General features: G+C 37.3%; 1 pseudogene; it reads left to right on the forward strand.

Annotated features, from left to right (window-relative positions):
* Window positions 1–2713: 2713 nt before the first annotated feature.
* LOC107699964 (equilibrative nucleoside transporter 2-like) lies at window positions 2714–6704 on the forward strand (annotated as a pseudogene).
* Window positions 6705–9518: the final 2814 nt, after the last annotated feature.

Below are 9518 nucleotides of genomic sequence, written 5' to 3' on the forward strand. Positions count from 1 at the left end.
GATTTGAAAAGGGAGGAAAAAAAAGTGGGGCAAAAGGTGGGATCGAACCCGGGTCGATCGTGTCAAAAAGCCAATGACACGCGTTTATCCAGCTGCGCCACTGGAACTTATGATTTACAGCCACTTTTAACTAAATGTTAAAAAATAGACACCCCGTATTTTTTATTCTATGGTAAGGGCAATTCATACAATACATTTAAACTGAGCTACTTTAATACCATCTCCGAACTTTCTACCACGACTCTGCTGTTCTTCGGCTGGTTCTTCCTGTATACGTTGATTGACAGATGCCTCGTCCAGTCAGCGGTGAGTAATCCCAAACCAATGGCGCTGTCCAGAGCATGTGAGCGGAGCGGAGCGGGGAGCAGAGTGGTAATATTTCCTTAAGAGCGCAGAGCGCCTTTCTGAAGATTCCGCTCGCTCAATACGCTCAGCGCCACTCGCTCAACCCAGAATGCCGTTTGGTGATTTGCTTGTTCGAGATAGAGAATCTGTAGAGATCGAGAATAGTACAGCAGTTATGGAGTTCAGATATTGTTTCAACGAAGTTGCAAGCCTTATACATAAATGTAAAGTAAAAATCAAGTTTTTTAGACTTGCATTTGCGTTTGTAATTTGTTATTTTGTTTTCAGAATTGTGATTTGCTTTGCACTTCACGGCCACCGTAATAAACGGCGTAAGCATAAACCGGTCGCAACAGGTAGTTTTTTGCCTCTTACTCCGATTTCTCACGGCATGTAAACGCAATAACCCGCTTTCTGTCGGCTTATTGAGAAGTGCGCATGTGTGATACGTGACAGGAACGCATCGTTAGTGCAGATTTACCGATTAGACAGATTAGACCGAGCAAACGTCTTGCAGTAAAGAAAGAAGGAAATATATCACAAAAGCAGACTTTTTCATGACTCAGAAAATGATAAAAATGTGTTTTCATCTCGTGCAGCAAGTAGAAGTGGTTCAGTTACAATGCTGCGTTTATAACTGCATGAGAGGATAATATATGAGCTGTAAGTTTCCCGACATGTTGCAAATTGACATGTTGCAAGTTTCATTTAACATCACTGACAAATGTATGGAATACTCGGAGTCAGATACGCAAATTATTATATTTTGACGTCACTACAGGGAGATAACCTGATTTATTAATGAAGTCATGTACACGCAGCTTACTTGCGTTGTCAGGTTACTGATGTGCATGTAAACGGGGAAAACTGGTTATTTTAATAAGCTGATATTTGTGAGTTATCAGTTTACTGATGTGCATGTAAACGTGCTCATTTTTGTCGTTCATCCCTCAGATGACGCACATAGGCGGCGTTATGACGTGATGGGCTATCTGTCAAATGATGAAGGCGAAGGCGCGGCGGGAAGCTTTTGAAAATTGCCCGCGCTGTGTGTGTACTGCTAGTAATGCGCGTGCTGCATGTTGTTGTTGAAGACGTGTGTACCTAGACCTACGACTCTGTGAGTATATTTGAATACACCGATTATTATATTCTTATTTAAATGAACTCATCGAGAATAATAATATATACACGTTACAAGGTTTATTGAATAAAAAAATAATAAAATATCGTTCTTAAAATGTTGTTACATTTCTTTAGTGCGATCACTGAATCAGTAACGTTATTTGTACCATCGGTAATTGCTGGAATGTCATCTCTATTAGGCCTCTATTATATAAATAGGCCTATTTTGTTTCGAAATTTGTGGAAATTCATTGGTCAACAGATGGAAGGAAACCCTGAAAAACAAAATTGGCTATGTTTGGGCAACGTAGGCTATGTCTGTACGTACATGCTTTCAGATTTTGAGTAGTGGCTGATTCACGTGTTCAGGATACTGTTTTCTGTATGTTTCTTACAATGAAATGTAAGAATATTGGGCTATTCATACGCATGAAATTATGCTTAGTGTTGACATCGTATTTCGCGTTGACATGATCAGGGAAATACTGAAGAGGTTTGCGCGCGCGGACGCGCATGAGAAAGTCGGGAAGAGCCACTCTTTCCACGTGGAGCAGCTGTCAGAAAACCTGGTTCATTCCATTCAAACTTCCGAAGCTTGCCACTTCACGCGTCCTTATAGCTAATAGTAATAGTTTGAAATAACGTATTTGGATTCGCCATATAGTGTAAGGTAAGTGATTTGTGTTAGGCTACATGCAAGTAAAAATTAAATGTTCTTGCATTCTATTATCAACTACTTTTACTTAAGTAAAACTTCCGTAAGGTATTTTAAGTTCGTTGTTTTTTTTTTTGTAATGTTGTCTGTTATTATTAAACATAAAATGTAAATACTGTGAAAGTTTGCTGAAGCGGATGAGACGTAACCTATTATGACCAAATGTCCCCACAAGGATGTGTGAGTAAGAAACTTAACGTTAGATCTTCTATATAGAATCACTAAACAAATCATGTTTAATTAATTAAATGCAATTCATCAACGCTACAGTTTTTCTTAATAAATGAAATATCTTGGCCAATATGTTGGACAGTGGTTTGGCCTTCGAATCAAAAACATTGAGAACCACTCAACTTAAATGACAGCTAGGATTCACAGTTTTAAGTTTTTACTTCACCCATAAGTCCTGTGGATGTCGTTATGCACATTTACAAAAATCTGTGATGCCTATATGGCTGTGTATTGATGTCACAAAACATGGTTTATTATATAACAACAAAATGTATAACTTTTTTTCAGAACATTAAAATGAGGATTTGTAAGGGAGCATCAGACAGAAGGTGAGTGCAATTCTGATACCAACTGATTTATTGGAGATAACAGTAAATTAGTTGAGATCATGATCATGTTAATCAATTAAAAAAAATATTAAGATAATAACTTCAAAATGTTTGTGCTTGTGATATTTCATTTATGACGCTATATAACATAATTGTCTCTCTTTAACCTTGACAGTGGCCTTGTGGCTGTTATCTTTTTCATGTTGGGAATGGGAACTCTGCTTCCATGGAACTTCTTCATAACTGCAATGAATGTAAGACATAAAGACCTTCGCTGATTAAAGGTTATCTCTAAATCTCGTGCTCATACTCCATTCCCTTCTGTTTGCAGTATTTCACTGACCGTTTGGAAAATGGTACAAGTTCTACACAGACCGACATTTACATGTTTGGTAACATGAGCGTGCTGTTAGCCCAGCTTCCCTTGCTGCTATTCACACTTCTCAACTCCTTTCTATACCAGCAGTGAGTATCTGGTTCATGTAACATTTGTTTACTTCTGCAAGTTATATAGTGTTGTATAGGTATGTAGGTATGGGAAGTTAATGGAATAGCTCACCCAAAAATGAAAATTCAGGCCGTCCAAGAAGTAGATGTGTTTTTCTTCATTAAAGAAATGTACCATTCCATTACTTGCTCACCAATGGATACTCTGCAGTGAATAGAACTCAGAATGAGTTCAAACAGCTGATAAAAAGCAATAATCTTGTGACAGATTGCTAATAAAACTACCAACATTTATTTAGGATAAGTACATTTTCAGCAAAATTTCACTTTTGAGTGAACTATTTAACAACCTCTAATATTATAATATTATGATTTTTTTTATTTTATCTTTTGCTTATATAGCATTGCAGAGAAGATGCGCATTGCTGGCAGCATGGTCTTCATATTACTGCTCTTCATTCTCACGGCCATTTTAGTGAAAGTTAAGATGGACCAGGACCACTTCTTTTCCATTACAATGGCGACAATCTGGTTTATTAACAGTATGTTTCTTATAATATTGAAGTTTATTACATGTGAATTACACCTACAGAATGTTCACCTTCCCCTTTTCACATTATATTAAAAAGAGTATTACAATAAAACCACTTTCCACTTTCTCTCAGATATGCTTGAGTGAGCAAATCCTCTGACAAATCTAACACCCCTCGTCTTTCTTTGCAATTTTGCCCAGTGTTTGGGGCTGTGCTGCAAGGTAGTCTGTTTGGTCTGGTCGGTAAGCTGCCCCCGAGATTCAACTCCCTGTTCATGAGTGGAGAGGCAGTGGCAGGAATCTTCTCTGGTATTGCCATGCTGTTATCGAATATCTGTAAGTACTAGCAATATTCCACTCAAGCTGGACAAAAAGATTTTAAAAAATCATTCTTATTACTTGGTGTACTGTTTAGCTTTTTTAGTGTCCTAACAGTACTTTTGCATTCACACTATGCATAAAAGGACTCAGCCTCTTGCAGTTTAAATTAATTGTGCAACTCTAATCCACATTCCTATTTTTTTTTACCTAAAATGTTGGTACTTCTTATTAGCAATCTGAGAGAAACCATTTATTCTGACAGCTGTGTTTTTATGCAATCTTTAGTTGAAACTGACCCAGAGAGTTCTGCCCTGGGATATTTCATAACCCCCTGTGTCGCCACTCTACTTACTTTATGCTGTTACCTCGTACTTCCGCATCTGGTAGGTGCCACTGGCCATCATGATTTCTTTTTACTTGTCAATTAACTGTGTTGACACAGATAAAAAGAATTTACTCAATTATTTTTAGCAGTTTTTTTTTTATTGCTATAATATATGAAATTTGTACATTATTAGCTCAACAGTATTCTAATTATTTCTTAATATTTCAAATTATTATTATAATTCATTGTTATAATACAGAGATTCGCCCAACTTCATTTGGAAAATGTGTCCACTAAAACAACAATGAAAGAACCATCAGCAAATAGTTCTGGTATGTCACATCATACATTTTTCCATTGTCTGGCCAAATTACACAAATTCCAGCAAAGCCACTCACTGCTGGTTCTTCTAAATCATGAATTTTGATCTTTTTGTTGCTACAGAGATTGTTAAAGTGAAGTTGAATAATCTTGACAATGGGGATTTGATGACATTGGTGAAACTGAAGCATGTAAAAAGCTGAATGAGCTCAAACAGGAACCCACTGAGAAGTCAACTGTGCCACAAGTCTTCAAAAAGGTATAGCGAACATTTTTTCTGTTTAAAACCCCACCATTAGGAAAAATTCACTGAACATATTTTAAAATTCCATTTATTTTATTTATTTATTGTAGATTTGGGTGATGGCTTTATGTGTGACATGCGTGTTTGCCGTCACACTGTCCGTTTTTCCAGCAATTACTATAAATACAAAACCTTCTGGCTTATTTGATGGGAAAGGTGAGTCTGCACAAGATGTCTAGCTCATGCATTATGTTAGTCAAAGCACTGTGATTTTCATAATTTTTATCTTATAGATAACATCTTCGTACCTGTGTGTTCATTCATTGTCTTCAATGTGATGGACTGGATTGGCAGAAGTCTCGCTTCTCGTCTTCAGTGGGTGAGTCTCATCAGAGCCTATCAACACAATACAATGCCTAACTATGGAAATTGTTGAACTAACATCCATCTTTGTTCCTTCCCAAACTCCCAGGATTCGATGAAGAGTCATTCATTCCCTTTTTTTGTGGTATTACGGGTAGTTTTCATTCCTGCCCTCATGCTCTGCAACATTCAGCCCCGCTTCTATCTCCCAGTCTTTTTCAATCATGACATGGCTTATATCATCATCATGTCTTTGTTTGCCATGACGAATGGATATTTTGCCTGCCTCTCCATGAGCTATGCTCCACAGTAAGTACTTTTAAAGACAACACAAAATATATTATCACGGTTATTTACTATGAAAATCAGCTGAGGTCATTCAGGACAAACTCATTGTCCCCCATAATATATCTCAGAAAACCCACAAACTCTGTTTATTCTTTATCTAGACTGGTGAGGCCTAAAGATGCAGAGACAGCAGGGGCTCTGATGACCTTCTTCCTGGCTTTGGGACTCTCTCTGGGTGCCGCTTTCTCTTTTGGCCTTAAAAGAATTCTTTAGGGAAGATCCCACAGGCTGACACTTCTGTTATCTCATTATCCCACCAACATAAACGAGTTTCAAATGACTTGTTTTGAGGCTCAGGTATACTTTTCCCTTGTTTTCCTCGCTTTATCTTGTGCACAGTTGAGTGTGCAAGCTTTTCAAAGTATACTCCATTGACCACAAACATGTGTATATATACAGTATACTTAGTTTATGTAATAAACTTCAGTATACTTACATTCGAGCATTCAGTCACACATGCACTGTTGTCCATGTGAACAAAAAATGGTGCATGGACATCAGCAGACTGTACAGATGACAAACATTTATAAAATAGTTATACTTTTGGCTTTATAGCACTTTATAGTCATGATTTTCTGAAGATCCCATAAAGAAACAAAAAAAAACAGAAATTTAGATGCTGTAGATGTAAACTTTTCTCTTAGCCTTTTTTTATTTATGTGTCTATTTTAAAACTTGCATTTCCATAGGGTGTTTTTTTAAGGGAAATCTTTTACCTTTAACTTGTTTAATATTTTTTTCTTTTGTTATTTGCCATCAGTTTTGTACATCAATTTTTACATCAAATGTAAGTTTTTATATGTGGTATGTTTTTATATTTTTATTTATTTTTATTGGTGTATTGTGTGTTTTATTTGTTGTTGTTGTTTTACTTAATTTTTAATCAAATTGTAAAATATAGCAAACGCTTCATGTGCAATCGCTTCAACCTGTGGGTAACTGCAGAAACCCCAGTCAGGAACAGGTTAGATTTGCTGATGCCTTGTGGAATTTTGTGTGTACAGCATGAATTGTCCTAGTTTTTATGTCCAATTAAACATTACTTTTAGATTAAATGAGTAATGGCAAATTATTGACTAGCTTTGGCACTCTAGACTGATGAAATACGCTCTAAGCACTTAATAGTGATATTTTCATTAAGTTCAGGTATATATGCTTTGATTAACAATATTCTGTATATTTTTTAGGGTACTTTATTTTTCTTCCTCCAAAATGTAAGTCATTTGTATGAAGGGGGAGCAGATGTCTACAATGAACAGTGCCATTGTGAAAAATTATATTCTGTCAGGTTTTTATACTCTTCAATCCCTATTGGCTTGTGAGACAACTTTTCAAAACATAAGAGATGGACCACTAACAAGGTCAGACAGCAACTGATGGGTGTCACGGGATATCAACTGGTGACACACAGGACTAAATCACTGCAGCAAAGCTGTCCATTACATCTGCCATTGTTCCTGGAGTTAGATATTTAAGGGTTTCATGAATTTAGGAGTAGAGTGTAGGGGATGTTGTGGGTGGTGTACATGTCAGGAAGGGCTCTACAAGTCGCTCTCTTCAAATGGCACTGAAGAAGGAGATATAATCAAGGGTGCCTGGGGGAGCATCACCGCCAATGTACTTGGTCATGCGGCTGATACAGTATTCGGCTTGTTCTCAGCTCCTACACTGTAATGTACTGCTGCAGAACATAGTAAAAAAAAGAGTGCTTAGACAACAGGAGCCATTAAACCATTTCATTTTTATAATCTGAAACATGAAATGACATTGGATTCTCCAAAAGGACCAACCATCTGCATCCAACATTTTAGGGATGTCAAGGTTTTTCTGCTATGTCAAAAGCAGTGCTGATTTTGTCAATGGGGTCATCCTGCAAGGGAAGACATAGCCAGGGAGAAATAGGTAAATAAATAAATTCAGTTAAAAATCTTTACAAAAAAGTACTGTGCCAGATGGTAATACTGTAGCACTTTGATATTTACCATGATTTATATCATCATATTCATGTACTATGGTATTTACATGGTACTCGAAAATACTTATTACTTACTTAACAAATACCATGATATTAATAAGGGGTAACCGAAACTGTCACTTAGACATTTACATTTACATTTAGTCATTTTGCAGACGCTTTTATCCAAAGCGACTTACAATTGGGGGATACATGTAGATCTGTCTACGTCTACGTCTGTACTGTCTACGAAGTAGACAGGCCAAGGAACCCTACAGTCGCCGTGATTTTGCCAAGTAAGACATGATCCTGGATCAACATCTTTTGTTGATCCTGGATCAACATAACTGTCCAAAAATATAGACTAAACCCAATCCCTACCCCTAAACCTAACCCTACCCATAATTTATTCCTAAAAACAGTGTGAAATGATAGCTGATTAACAAGGGTGTAGAAGCACCTAACCCTGATTGTAAGCCTATAACAGATATTTCCTGAAAAGTTATCCCTCAATTCTGATTCTGACAAGGATGTTGATCCAGGAACATGTTGTACTTGGTGAAATCACAGTCACCGGAACCCTACGTGACTGTGGCACGCTCAGGGAGTGGCAATTAATTCAGCCAACCAATCTGCCTGGGGTTTGAGTAACCTGCTCCGCTCTAGTCATCTTCAGCTCCGTCTGCTCCACCCTGGCGGTCATCTGCTCCATCTGTACTGCTGTGGTGGTCTTCTGCTCCACCATAGGGGTCTTCAGTATTGTCAGAACTGCTGTGGTCGTCATTTGATCGCCATGGGGATCTTCAGCCCTGATTGCCCAGGTATGGTGCTCATCTGCTCCACCATGGCCCTATGAACTACCTTCATCTTGCTGAACTGCCTAAACTACCAGCACCTCTCTAGTCCCTTAGGTTACCGGTGTCGTACTGGAGGCTTTCTTACCTGTCTGTATTGCCCTGTTCACCTGCCTGTCAACTGCCAGAGCTCCAAGATCCATGTTATTCTATAATTACCTAATCACTTTGAACTGCTTGTAAATATGTAAATATGTCATTTGCAGTACTGTCCTGTCATCCTCTTCTGTTAATGTGACAAAAACCACTCTTTTGTTCTCCACTCAATTTGGTAAAAAAAAAAAAAAAAAAACACACACATTCTAATTACTTGTTGTGCTGTTTAGCTTTTTTTTTAATGACCAAACAGTACATTTGCATTCTCACTATACATAAAAGGGCTCAGAATTTTGCAGTTTAAATTATTTAACTGTGCAGCCTTACTTCATACCATACCTTTTTTACCTAAATAAATGTTGGTACTTTTTACTAGCAATCTGAGAAAAACCCATTTATTCTGACAGATGTGTTTTTATGCAATCTTTAGTTGAAACCGATTCAAAGGTTTCTGCCCTGGGATATTTTATAACCCCATGTGTCGCCACTCTACTTACTTTATGCTGTTTACTCATACTTCTGCATCTTGTAGGTGCCACCGGACATCATGATTTCTTTTTACTTGTCACCTTTATTTATATAGCGCTTTTAACAATACAGATTGTCAAAGCAACTGTACAGCATTAATTAGGAAAATAGTGTGTCAATAATGCAAAATAACAATAGTAAACACTCAATTTTCAGTTAAAGGCAGTTCATCATTGAATTCAGTGATGTCATCATCCAGCTCAGTTCAGTTTAAATAGTATCTGTGCAATAAAGTCGACGATATTGCTGTAAATTAAAGGGGTCATATGATGTTGCTAAAAAGAACATTATTTTGTGTGTTTGGTGTAATGAAATGTGTTTATGTGGTTTAAGGTTCAAAAAACATTATTTTCCACATACTGTTCATTACTGTTTCTCCTCTATGCCCCGCCTTTCTGAAACGCGTCGATTTTTACAAAGCTCATCGGTCTGAAAAGTGA

Source organism: Sinocyclocheilus anshuiensis, unplaced genomic scaffold, assembly GCF_001515605.1.
Source record: "Sinocyclocheilus anshuiensis isolate Anshui unplaced genomic scaffold, SAMN03320099.WGS_v1.1 scaffold1023, whole genome shotgun sequence".
NCBI lineage: Eukaryota > Metazoa > Chordata > Actinopteri > Cypriniformes > Cyprinidae > Sinocyclocheilus > Sinocyclocheilus anshuiensis.